General features: G+C 38.9%; 1 long non-coding RNA gene across 1 annotated transcript in view; it reads right to left on the bottom strand.

The window, feature by feature from the left end:
- LOC306642744 overlaps positions 1-14,513 on the bottom strand; it is an 838,964-nt gene that overhangs the window by 685,142 nt on the left and 139,309 nt on the right. The gene's annotated exons all lie outside the window — the stretch shown is intronic.

The raw sequence follows: 14,513 nt of genomic DNA, 5'->3' as shown, positions 1-14,513 counted from the left end.
GGTGCTTGTGCAAAGAAACTGGGGAAGCCAAAGAGAAGAACACAGTGGCCAGAGCATCCTTCATAGACAGTGTTCATGATTGGTGGACTATAGCTGACTCTGGTTTGAACTTTTCATCTGGGTCATTTCCTTGAAAGACATGGTGAAAGCTGCTGTCCTCATGAAGCTTCCCTAGGTGGCTGCAAGTGGTAGAAGGCATAGGCTGTAGCCAGGAGTAGATGGGGCCAGAAGTTATAGTAGGTGGGTCAGGGACAGGAATCTGTTGTTTATGTTGCATCATATCATAGACAGCAGTCAGAAGGATACAGGAAGAAGTGGAAAGTTAATTGCCTTTGTAAAAGTGAAACCAGAGCTTCCAGCAATCCCTGTAACCTGAAAATGGAGACTGCATTATTGTGGAGAAGGAGGGTGAGTGGAATGTCCATGTGGGGCAGACTGTGAGAGGTAATCTCTGGAGGGCAAGCACCAGTGTTCAAGGCCTGACATGTGACAGGTATCACACAGCACACAGAATGGCAGCTTTTGGTCATTTCCTTCCACTTCCACTAGCCCCACTGTACTCATAACCACTCTGTGGGGAGATAGATTAGACCATCTCAAAGAGGAATTTGTCTTAAGAAAGTAAGAGCTTGTCCACATTTTGACCAGGAAGTTCCACCTCCAAATCCAGAAAGCATGACTCCAGAACAGCCCACACCATCCTACTAGTCATCACCCACCCCTGCCCACCACAACTTCATTCTGAGCACAGAATCTAAGAAGTGTCTCTGGTGTGATGATTTCCTTCCCAGCATCCTTCCTCTCTTGTCTCTGCAGCTGACATTCTCTGGGATGTGGCTCCAGTCTCTTGGGACAGGTTATAGCAAGTCACCTCTGGGTTTGAAGGGCAGGGGCTTACCTTCCAGAATGCCACTCTTCTTTCTGTTCTTGCTCTGTCCCTTCTTCACATTTGGATGCTGACCCACAATAAAAAGAAGAGTCTGGTGCCCTATTGTACACTGCTTTTTAATTCAGCTGTAGACATTCCGTGTTTCTAAACAGTATAACTTTCTACAGTTACATGGTAAAGTCCCTTTTATTCATAGAATGTTAGTAAAGTGGCAAAATACTCCTATTTTCTTCTTTGGAAAACACAAAAGGTGATTTTCTCTCTAAACTGCATCATGGATGTAATCAGTCACTGCTCCTCCACTCAGGAACAGACTCATTTCCACAGGCTCTTCTAGGCTGCCAGGCAGGGTTCTGCTCCCTGAGGCCAGAGGTGACTCCAGCCTGTGATGGAGGCCCTCAGAGCTCAGCAAAGTCCTCACATCAGTCAAACACAAAGGAGAGACTTTTTTCCCCAAGACACCTTCCAGGAGGTGACTGATGGACCAATCCTCATGTCTGCCCTTCTCCACAGGTTCCCAACTCTCTCAGGAATCTAGACCTTAAACACTGAGTAACAATGTATGTTTTTCTCTGGGACCTGCAGTCCCACTTGGATGGTTTGAGAGCTTCAGATAGGAGAAGACCTTGTGCAGACTTACTTCCTGCCCTGCCCTGCCTATCACAGAATGATGCTTTTTTCTGTCCTGGGATTTCTATTTTTTGAAGGGTCTCAATATAATTTGGAAAAGTGGAAAGAAGAGTAGACAACAGAGAATCTATTTTTCTTGTGGGTCTGGCCTGAGGGTTTCTTACTTTTAATTTTTCCTTTTTCCTTGGTGGTGGGATGGATGGATTACCCTGGAGGTAAGACAATAAAAAGAGAAAGAGCCCCAGGTCACACACAAAGCCAAGGATCATATCCATTGCCCAGATTTTGAAGCTGGGGTTGAGCCATAGAGGTACTAATGCTATTCAGAGGAAAGAGAATTCTCCATCATCTAAATGGCACTGTCCACTTTGGACAAATGAGTTCTGAGAGGTCTGTTCAGGAATGGGGAGTAGGGCCCAGGCCTGTATCAGATGGCTGTGTTGTCTCATCACAAAGGGATCCTGAGAGCAGGGTATGAGCAAGAAGAAGAGGCTTCATCACACTCCTGCCCCACCATCCAGTCCAGCATGTCCTCTACTCTCCTGGGTCTTCAAGATCCCTCCTTCCAACTGCACCTGCCTGCCCTGCTGCAGGAGGCCTTAATTCATATCCTGTTGTTTCTGCCTGGCACCCAGATGTTATCTGCTTCTTTGTAGATCACTGCTTAGCTCCATGAGTATCACGTTTTTGTATATTGGGTTGTTCCTGTAATTGTTATTTTACAGGGATTATTACTTTCAGGTTCTCCTCTCTCTGCAGTTCCTGCTTTCTCACATAATATTTTCTTTCCTCGAATCAACTCAGACATAGAACTGAATCTGTTCCCTGCTTACTTAGTTTTGTGCATTTTGAATAAAAGTTCTTCATGATTTTTTCTAGTTAATTTTATTATCTTCATGTCTCTGGGTCTTGAACAATACAACAAAAATAACCAAATTATATATACCATTATTCCAAATCCAGAAGAACAGGTATAGAAACTGAAAGAAACCTTCAAGGAAAATTTTGTATGATCTAGTATATTTTCTTCAACATCACTGATTGTACAATTGGAGAATTTTTTTTAGATTTTCTGTATATATAGACATGCACAGACACAAACCCATTTATTCATGTATGATATGCATATCAAATATGGATACCATGATATGTGTAGAAATGACTGTTTGTTTTGATTTATGAAAGGGGAAACATTGAATCTGGTGGTTTGTTTTATGTCAAATTTTGTAATTTCCTATCCATCATTTTCCAATAGTTTTTCTTTCCCCTTCTCCTTTCTTTCTCTCTGAGTCTCTTCTTCCACATGTTAGGTAGCCTTGCTGATGGGGATGACCAGGTCAAGAGTAGCACTTACTGGAAAGGTCTCAGCTCTGTGCTGCTGTGTTGGCTCTCTTCCTTTACTATATGCCAATTGGCTAAACTGATGCAGGTATGTTTCTGGGTAATATTTGGTAATACTTCATTTCATTTATTTTCTACTTTCCTGAAAGATTTAGGTTTGTAGTTGTTTTGTAATCTTTGTTTTTGTTATTTATTTAATGCTGGCCCAAAACAAAGAGTTAGAAAGTAGATATTTTGTTTTTATCTTTTGGAGGAGATTAACTAGGAACCTTTCTTGAACTGGTGGGATGGACACTTTGGTTTATTATCTTTGATACATTACAGTTCTATTTAGATTGATAATTTTTTTTGTGTTAAATCTGCCATATTTGTTTTGCAAGAAATCAGTAGATTTCATGCAGTTCCTTGAATTTAAGAATGTCAAATTGTTTGTGGTATTCCTTGGCTGTCTTTGTAATGTCTATGGAGTCAGTATTGATGCCATCCTTTTGATTTCCAATCTTCATCATTTATATATATTTTTGATATTTTGTCTAGAGAGTCATGGATTATAGTGTTTTTGAAAAAAACTTTTATTGTATTCTTTTTTGTGCAGTGTAGAGCATCAAACCCAGTGCCTCACATTTGCTAGGCAAGTGTTCTACCACTGAGCTACATCCACATCCTTAATTTTTACTTGTAGCAATTCTGAAATATACAATACATTAACTATCATCCCTATATTAATAAACATTTTGTCTCTGTGAATGAACTACCTGACAAAAACAACTTAGAGGAAGAAAGATTTTTAGGTTCTACCATCTCCTTGCTGGCCAAGGTGAGGTAGAACATCAGTGGAAGGATATGGCAGAGGAAAGCTGCTCAGTTAATGGCAGACAAATATCATAGATAGACAGGCAAGGTGGCACACTCCTGTAATCCCAGTGGCTCCAAAGGATGAGGCAGTAGGATAGAAGGAGTGCAAGTTCAAAGCCAGCCTCAGAAACTTAGCAGAGCCCTAAGTAGCTCATCAAAACCTTGTCTCAAAATAAAACATAGAAGTGTTGAGGATGCAGTTCAGTGGTTAAGTGCCCCTGGGTGCAATCCCTGCTACAAAAAACTATGCATAAAAATAAATGCAGAGAGAGAGAGAGAGAGAGAGAGAGAGAGAGAGAGAGAGAGAGACATACCTACACAGCCACAGCCAGACAGAAATGTTTTTTAATGTGACATTATGCTTTCAAAGGTACACCTCCAGTGACTTTCTCCAGCTACATCCACCTGTCTGTCATTAGAGACTGTGGTCCATTCAAATTACTAATTCATCTAAAAGATTAATCCATATGTTTGCAGATATCATAACCCAGTCTTCTCACCCCTCAATATATCTGCATTACCTAACACATGTGCTTTTGGAGGGACATTCCTAGATCCAGACCACAATAAACACCATTATATACTAGAGTTTTGAAAATAACTTCCCCATCCTTTGATTTCCTCCATTTGAATGTAATATGTGTCTGTTTCTTGTTAGTGCTCCTTAGTTTATTTTGCATTTACCCTGCTTGGTGAAGGGAGATGTCACTAGCCCTTTTATTAGAATTCAGTTTTAGTGAGTCCGGGCTCCTAAAAGGAGAATCATCAGATTCCTCATTTTCCCCACTCTGGTGGGATAGGAGTCTGGAGGCAGCTATAACTGGATATATTCCCTCTCATGTGGAAGAGTAGTAGGTGCTGGTTTGAGTGTATCCCTCCTTCCTGGTTGAGGGCTAGAGCAGGCTTGAGTCTGGAAGTTCCTTTATGTTCGATCCTTTGGGTGTGACAAAATTGCAGCAGGGTACGCTTTTGTAAAATAGTTTCTCCCAAGGTTGAAACTTTTCAGGAAGATCAGATTCTTTGGTTACCCTATGAGAACCTGGTTGAGATCCTGGAGGTAAAACTCATCAGTGTCTGAGGAGCCCTGTGTGACTGGGTCAGCCTTGTCCACACTGAGCTTCCAGCTATTGTTCAATTTTAGTTCAGGTGTTTCTAGTCCAATACTGCTTCCCAAAGATGTTTTCACTAGTGGGTTTCAACTTCAAGAAGTTTTGAATCCGTGTATGTGCCTTTCTTTTTCACCAATTTGAGGGAATAGGGGATTTGTCCTGGGATCTAATTTTTTGATGAATCCAAGAACTGTTGATTTTTCAGTTTGTTTAGCTTTTTATATAGTATGGGGACAGTGTGATTTCTAAGATGCTTACATGGCTTACATCTGAAAAAGGCCCACCAACCTGACTTGTACATTGTTTATTCTATCTTCTGATCCTCTTAGTCATATCTGGCACATATGAGGGGAGTGTAGTAGACTGCCACACTGATGACCTCAATGAACTGTTGGGAGGGTCCTTGTTGCAATGAGTTCAAGCTTGGAAATATGATTTGTTTTCTCAAATGGGCTTTTATTGAGTTAATGTAAGAGAGGCTAGAATGGAGCTTCCACATTGACCTTGATCTTCTTGAAACAGCTGTCATCAATGGAAGCTCCTTCTGATGCATTGGAGGATGAATGATCCTCAGGTCTCTACCATCCAAGACCCCACTCTACTCACCCTTGCAAGGCCACAGATATGTGTGTGAAGCTATTTTAGACCCTCCAGGTTCAGTCAGCTTATCAATTGTAGATTCATGGATGGCTCAGGCAAAACTAGCTCCAGAAACAACAAACAAATCCAAGAACCAGGAGTTCTAAAATATGGTGTTGAGATAACTGTGTTATTTATGCAGCAATAGTAACTGATGCTTCCAACATTGACAATTTGAGTAGGATTTAAAATAGTCATGTTTAATATTAAAATCCTTATGATTGTTCATGTATTTTTATGTTAAGATTTTATTCTACTAAAATTCTTTTGCAAAATATGTTGCATTATTTGCATTGTGTTATATCTAAATATTAGATTTCCATTTAAATTTTGGAGATTGTTTTTAGCATAAATTAACATTTCTGGTTCAGTGAGTAGAACATCTTCCAAGTCTTTTTACCCTGTTCTGGAATTACTAGAGACCTCAGTATTGAGAGCAAGGGATGGATACAGAGCTCTGCAGCCTCCTCTTGGGCACCATGAGGAGCCCAGTACAGGAGGAGAAGCCCCATCCCCACCATGTTGATAGGTATGACACAAATCTGTCTGCTATTATACCAAGAGCCATCTATTTCAGTAGTGAGGAAATGGTGATAAGTAATAGAACTTATTGTATAAGTAATCCTAGATGATGAATTGTCATTTGCTATATAGAGGTGTAGGATACACATGTGAATTTGCATTACTGTGTAATCTTTGGGTACTGATAACATTCACTTTAGAAAGTCAAAATAGATTCTTCTCAATAGCCCACAGTGTTCACCCTCAGATGTCAGTGTCCTGTGATATCTTCCTCATGCACTAGAGTTTGTTGTCCTAGGTTCTGAACTGGCGATAGTTGTATTCTGGTTGCTTTGGCTTATTTTTTCCCCTCTGTCTTTCTCTATTTTTCATTATGGCTTTGTCTTTCTTTCTCTGTTTCTTTCTTTTCCTGCTTCTCATGTCTACTGCATTCACTGCTAAAGGTATGAGCATTCTGAGTTCTGATTGAGAGTTTTCACTAGTGAGTTCCTGGTATATAACACTTTCACCAATTTGTATTTTGTGGCTCCTGCTTTTATAAGAGTGTCACTCATTTTACCCCAGCTTGGCTGCAGTCACTCCTTCCCTTTCTTCAGACCTGTCTGCCAGCTCTTTAATGTCTTAACCATGGTGCAAGGGAAATATTATTTTAAGAGGCTGTCTAAAAATGTGATATATATTGACACAATGGAATATTACTCAGCCATAAAGAAGAATGAAATTATGTCATTTTCTGGTAAATGGATGAAACTGTAGACTATCATGCTAGGTGAAATAAGCCAATCCCAAAAAACCAAAGGCCAAATGTTCTGTCTGATATGTGAATATGAACAAATGATAAGGGGAGGGGAGAGAATTTCTTTGGATTAGACCAAAGAAATGAAAGGAAGTGAGAGGGGATGGAATGGTAAAGACAGTAAATGAATTGGACATTTCTTTCCTATATTAATTTGTGAATATATGATCAGAGTTACTTCACACCATGTACAACCACAAGAATATGAAGTTATAATCCATATGTGTGTATAATATGTTAAAATTTATTCTACTGTCATGTATAACTAAAAAGAACAATTATTTTTAAAATGGTCTTCTGAGATCCCTGAAAAACAATCTCTCCTTGTTCTTCTTCATTGATCTCCTGCAAATCCTTTGTCACTCAGGATCATTTTCCTGGTTGAGTTGTCTTTGTACTTGACTGAGTTTTCTCCTAAATGGTGAATTTTGGGGGATTTAAAAATAAGTTATAAATTTATATACAAGTATAAACAAGTGTGTAGAAACATACACATGCATATATATATATATATATATATATATATGATTGGTGTATTGAACCACTTACAGTTGACCTGTTGAACTATATGCTTTGTTCTTTTTACTCCTTTTTCATTTTTTATATTGAGAAATGTCCTGCTAACTTCCTGAGGGCCTTGCTACATTGCTAGACCGACTTCAAACTTGTGATTCCCTACTTCAAACTTGTGATCTTGTAATCACTGGGATTACAAGAGTTCTCCACACCACTGCACCTGGATGAATTCATGTATTTTAATAATTCAACTCAGTTCTGTACACAGCAGAGCCATTTCTCACATGGAGCCTCTACCTTGTGTGCCTGAATGCAATCATCTTGAATACTATCAAATTAATGTTCAATATTTTTTTCTTGAGCTGTTTCAAGCATATCACAATTGGGTTTTTAATAAAACATGTACATAAAATAAAACTTATCCTTTTAACTGTTCATAGTATATAATTAAATGGCATTAAATAGTTTCACAATGTTTCACACTATGGATATTTTCCACTTCCTGAACTTTTACAGTTTGCCCAACAGAATTTCCATACTGTTGAACAAGAATGCCCCATTACTCCTCTTTTCCAGCTGCTGGTTACCTCGACTCCACTTTCTGTCTCTATGGAATTGCCTGTTGTAAGGACCTGATATGTGGAATCATAAATTTTTTGTGGTTTAACACTTAGAATATTTTTCCAATTCACCCACATTACTGCATTTTTAAGAGCTTCATTAATTTTCAAGAGTGAGTGAACAACTTGGCATGGAGGTACAACATGTTGCATAATTTTTCATTTGTTTATCTAGGGTATTTTGGGTTGTTTGCACCACTTGGCTAATGTGAATAAACATGCCATTAACATTGGTGTGCAGGTGTTGGTTTTAGTCTCTCCTTCCAGTTCTCTTGGGAATTTACCAAGAAGTGGATTTCCCTGATGTAATAATTTCACATTCAATATTTGGAGGAACTATCATTCTGTTTTTCATAGTATTGTGTAAATTCCCACCAAAAAATGTTTAGGGTTTCATTTTCTCCTTATCAACATTCATTTCCCATTTATCTTAAAACATCTGTTGTAATGCATGTAAAGTGATACCACAGAGTGAATGATTTGCTTTTCCTCATGACAGTGCTGTTTTTCCTCTGATTATTGATTGTTCATACATCTTCTATGGGAAAATGCCTATTGCTTTTTGTTCTTTGTCCATTTTCAAATTGGGATGCTCGCTTGATGAGATATAGTATCACAATAATAATTCTTCATCAAATTTGAATTGCAAATATTTTCTCTCATTCTGTGGATTGTCTTCCTTATTTATTTAATTTTACTTTTAACTGGTTAATTAGGTACTTTTGACTTTGCATAAACTGAACATACTGAACATATTTAAGTTATTAAATCTGCTTATTTTTTGTATTTTTTATATTACCTCTTAAGCACTTCTCAATATATTGTTCTACCATGTTAATATACTCAAAATGTTGTGTAATGGATCTCCAGAACATTTTCATCTTGCAAAATTAAAACTTTTCTCACGAAATACAATCTCCTTTGGCTCTATGCATGGTTTTCTTTACTTAGCTAATGCATTTTTCTACAACCTTTTGCAAATGGGTTTGCTAAGCAAGTTCACATTCAATTGCTGGGAAAAGTAGTGGACATTCCAAGTTTGGCCTCTGGGATATCTACATCTGTCATGGCATGGTGACACATAACCTTGATCTGTTCTCATTCTCCACTGATGTTATCTGGTTCCATTATGTTAATGACATTCTGCTAGCAGGAGAAGATCATCCTGTGTAAAGGATGCAGTAGAACAATTCATTGACATACTAGAAAATGGGCTTTCAACCTCAACAGAATCCAGGGCCCCATGAAATTTGTGGGGCAGTCAGGTCAGGTAAGAAATATTTGATTCCATGCATGTCAGTAGATAAAGTGAACACGTTTACCATCACCCTGATTTGAAGAATGTAGAAGGATCTTCAGGCCCCTGGATCATTAGCAACCTTTCCCTCCTCATCCCACTCAATATCCATGCCCACTACTGGGCTGATGAAGGAGGGAGCCAAATGGAACTAGGATGATCCCCAGAAGACAGTATTTGAAAAAGCAGATTTGATAGCCCAGGTACAATCTCTGGGCACCTCTATACTGAGGCTGCCAATGTGGATAACTGTCACCTATAACATGTCCAGCAATGACATGAACTTAGCTTTCTGAAAAGAAAAACAAGAATGAAAAATGTACTTTGAGAATTTTTTCCGTAGGTATGGAAAGGAACTGAAACTAGGAGATACAGCCATTTGTAACAGCAGTTCTTAGGAGTGTGAAATGACTTACCATGGGTGAGCCACTGTCCAAAACTTTACTGAACATAAGGTGAACTGGCATACCTACACAGGTGAGTTGACGACCTATTTCACCAGCATCAGTTTCCTACAGCATATAGTCCTAAATAAATGGCACGTGTATTACAGCAATGTAGAGTTCTCACCAACAGCTTGTTGAAGAGGTGCCTTTACCTATTCCTCACCATCTCATGTGGCTGCCCCAGTACCATTGATCTCACAAGCCTAAGGAGGAGTATCTCTCTACCTGAAAATTGTTAGTGTACATATGGGTTGAGCATGGTTGAAGTCAAGTATGTGTACTTATTTTGCAATACAATCTGTTATCTATACTGCCTGGCATGAGACAGGAGAAAATCTGATCAGGCAGAAGACAGACTTATACAGTATGGCTTGTAGTACCTGTGAGCTGGTCATTGGATATTTGTACTAACAATTGAAATTTTTACCATGGCCTTACATTGTAGATGGCACATTTGCAAGGTGGAATTGGTCTTTACTGGGAGAACCTTTCTTGGAAGCCAATATGTGACAAAAAATGTGACATGAAACTGGAAAAATTGATTGAAACCCTCACCTTTGTCTCTGGAAATGTGAAGCTGAATGCTTTGACTATGTGCAGGCTCTGGCCTGGACCCAGGCAGTCAACCAGATGAAAAAGGTACAGATAAAGCAATTTATAAAGTGTAAAGATGGAATTGAACAGGGCTAAAGGGTCAGAATTTTTTCTAAAATATCATGACTTGCTCTTGGTTACATCCCAGTGAAAAGTGTTCTCCTGCCCCCAGCCGTGTCCTCTGAGTGACATGCAGGATCAAATACACTGAACTTTCCAACTTGTGTGGGATTGGCAGATTAATCATATTGTCCTTTTGCCTGATACTAAAGGACACAAATATGCCTGAACCTGTGTAGTTTTTCCTAGGAAGAGAGCTATTCAATCCACTGCTTTCAAAGGTCTTGAGATGCTAATGTAATGTATGGGTATGCACACTCTGTTGTCAGTGTCAGGACCCCCATTTCCCAGATCATGTGATCAGCATTGGTCCCAAGGACATGATGCCTCATGAAACTTCCATCTGCCATATAATCCTAAGGCAGCAAGCAGGTTTGGTAGAGAGAGAAAGTCTTCATTAAGCATTAGATATTGGCCATATTAGTCCTTGGCCAGCTGGACTGTAATCTTTAGAGAAATATATGTATAATATGCCAAAATTCACTTTACTGCCATGCATTTCTCAAAAGAACAAATAAAAAAGAAATTTTATTAAATGTAAATGGTCATAAGTCTGGGATGCTTGTCTAATGAGCATCTGGGAACTGTGGCCCCTACCCTAACCACGTATATCCAAGCTGTGCTTCCAGATGGTATACTCCCAGAGTTGTTACAAAGACAAAGAGCTTTTCTGTTTTGCACCCAGTAAGCATTAAATCCAGGGTAGGGGACAATTTATTGCTGGTGAAGTAACTTGGTACCCAGAGTCAGGTTGGCTATTTCTTGCCACAGTTTGAGGAATCTTCAGCCCTCCTAACAGGATCCCTGGGGGTCTTGTTAGGCTCTGGACTTGTGATCATGAAAATATTCAGGGAAGTGAACTTAGGCTCCTAGTATGGCATCTCATTCATGATATATTTCTTATTTTTATTTTACATATATTTTTTAGTTTTGTGTTGACACCCTGCCTTTATTTATTTGGAAGAATAATGGCACCCAGCATAGCTAAAGTAATCCTTAGCAGATGGAGCAACACAGTTGGTATCACAATACCAGACATTTAATTATACTACAGAGCAATAGTAACAAAACCAGCATGGTAATGGCACCATTTCCCATGTGAACCAGGACAGGTCACATCTTAAGTCTTAGATTTAACTTATGCAGATTTGAAAGAATGGATATTACATAAAATGCTTATATGGCCTGATATTAAGGTAGAAATCACCAAGAGAAAACATTGAATTCCTTAAACATATTAACCAGTTCAATTCTCATAGACCATAGATCTAAGAGAAATGCTCATGGAAATTTAGAAAACATTTTGAAGAAAATATAGTATCAAAATCAGGATTATAGATGAAAGCAGTGCTTAGAAGAATATTTGTAGCACTGAAATGCCCACATTACAAAAAATAAAATGAACAAATATAAAGATAACTCAAGAAATATAACTGAACTAATTAATAAAAAGATAACTCAAAAAAGATTACCAATGGTGTTCACTTCAGGAAAACAGATGATTAGGACCAAAAAAATTAAGCTCATGCAAGCAGAAAGAAAGAAACAGAAAAGAACAGATACGAAAAATTGGAAACAGCAGAGAAATGTCAATGCAACTAAGAGGCACTTCTTTTAAAATGTCAATATACTGATAAATCTCTAAAAAGACAAGATAAAATACCAGAAATATGATTTTACCAATAATATGAAGGAAAAGCTGTCATGTTTGAGATATGAGGAGTCCTGCAAAACTCATGTGTGAGACAATGAATATGTAGAGGAAAAGTTTGGGTTATGAGAGCCTTAATGTAATCAGTGCATTAATCCCCTGATAGGGACTCAGGTGGCATCTCCTCTGGAGGACAGACTTGGAAGTGCCAGTCCTTCCTCAGGAATTTCTTACTCCAGTTAGAGAATGAAGGAGCCATCTCTCTCTTGCAGTCCTGTGGGACTATTTGAGGCAGTAGAGGCCATCAGGGACCCTCCCCTCTTCAGCCTCAAGTTGGAAGAGGTTGCAAATAAGGTACTTCCAGTCCTAGGGAAGTGCAGGCTGCCTCTCATGTTTTCAGAGATGGTCAGACTTGGACATATGTCATGTATCAGTACTCAGATTTCAGGGAGGTGAGGTAACTGAGAAGCATCCAGCAGTCATGCTTGTCATGGCACCTCAGTGACCGTGGCCAATATGCCAATAAAAGAGACAAGCAATGGTGAAGGGCTGGGAAGGAATTTCAATCAGTGTGCATGCATGAGGAAGAACAGGGGTAGGGGTACAGTCACCAAAGATCTGCTTCAAGGCATTGACAGAAACCTTGAGGTTTTAGAGAAAAGGCTGAAAAGTCAAGTGTGTGTGATTTCAATGGGGGTTTTCATAGCTGCTAAAGTAGTTCATCTTGACAGGCTATGTCTGGTTGCTCATTATCTCAGAACTGGTTCTATGAGGTGGCTCTGGAGAAGGCCTTATCACATAATGGGAGCCATCAGTACACATGGCATAATTGTTCCAGCTTAGTGTGGCAGCCTCAGTTCCAATGGGGGGTAATTGTTGCCATTTAGTGGAATGATCTGTCTGTGAGGCTCTGCTGCTCCTAGAACCTAAACTGAGTGCCAGTGTAGGACAGTGACAGGAGACTTGTAGGAGCCACTGAATGGGTCTGGAACAGGAGGTTATAAAAGCTGGCAGTTGAATGTCCCTGCAAATCTTAAAACTTACTCTTATATTGGTGTCCTCAGTTGTCAAGTGGGACAGATACATTAGCTAAATTTAAGACTCATAAACCTTGTAGTTTTTGTACAAACCTGAACAGGGATCTGGTCCAAAGTCTCAGATGATAAAAACCAAATTGAATACAGAGATGGCAAATTTTATCCTGCTTGAAGTTACTGTCTGGGCTGTGAAAGGCCTGTGTGAAGAGTGCTTTTAGCAAAAGTGGTATCTAATTCTCTGTTATAATTACCCACATACCCATCTTTGAATAAATGCATGCATTCATTTCTCCATGGTAAATATCTAGGAGTAGAATAGTGAATAATATGGTAGTTCCATGCTTATATTTTAGAGGAATTGCTGAACTGTTTTTGAAAGTATTTGTACCATTTTAATCTGGAAGCAGAGTGTGAGAGTTCTATTCCATCTGTATTCTTATCATGAGTCTGTATTTTCAGGTATTTTTAATTTGGTCTATTTTAATAAGTACCATACATTGACATCTTTCATTGTGGTATTCATTTTCATTTCCTTATTGACTGAGTGTGCTTTTCTGTGCTTAATGACCATTCATGTGTTTTCTTTTAAAATTTGTTTCTCTATTTAGTTGGGCACAGTGGCATATGCTATAATGCCAGCAGTTCAGGAGGCAGGAGTATCATGAGTTAAAAGCCACATTCAGCAAAATCCAGGCACACTAATCAAGTCAGTGAGACCCTGTTTTCAAATAAAATACAAAATAGGGCTGGGGATGTGGTCCACGTTCATGTGCCCCTGAGTTCAATCCCAAGTACCCTCCCCTCCTAAATTTAGGTCTATTTAAATAATTTACCTAATTTTTAATTAGAATTTTTTGTTTCTACAAAATGGTAATTTTGCTTTGTACCTGTAGATATGAATTCATTATCAGGTATCTGTATTGTGAGATGTTTCCTCCAGTTACTGGCTTGCCTTTTACATTCCTTTTTTAATTTTTGCTTTTTTAAATTTTGCATTCTCATGCTAGATTTATTCAATACATTTTCATTACTACATAATAAATTACAAACCCAACCTTATCTAAACTGCTACTATGTAACATAACTCAAAACAAAGTTTATAGTACTGACTGTACAATAAGAGAGAGGAAAAATTAATGTGCATGTCTCCAAGGTATCCTGCAGGACCACCATGATGGCAATCATGATCTTGCAGAGCTAGCTCAAAACTTGCTCACCAATTTCAGAGAATAAGGGAAATGTGGGGCAGGGGTGTGTGGGAAGGTGTAGAAAGACAGAAACATTTGTAGCATTAACAGGTGGGGATTCAACCCTAGAGGTTGAAAGAGTATTCAAGCAGCGGGGAAAAGGCCAGGCTTAACAGAAATGAGGCTTGGTCCCCCTTCCTGTGGACATAGCTCAGCAACAGAAAGGGTGTAACCAAGTGTGCCAGACTGATTCAAGTCATCTGT

Source organism: Sciurus vulgaris (assembly GCF_902686455.1).
Source record: "Sciurus vulgaris genome assembly, chromosome: 13".
NCBI lineage: Eukaryota > Metazoa > Chordata > Mammalia > Rodentia > Sciuridae > Sciurus > Sciurus vulgaris.
Note: the sequence above shows the minus strand (reverse complement) of the source record. Positions and strands in the feature narration are given on the sequence as shown.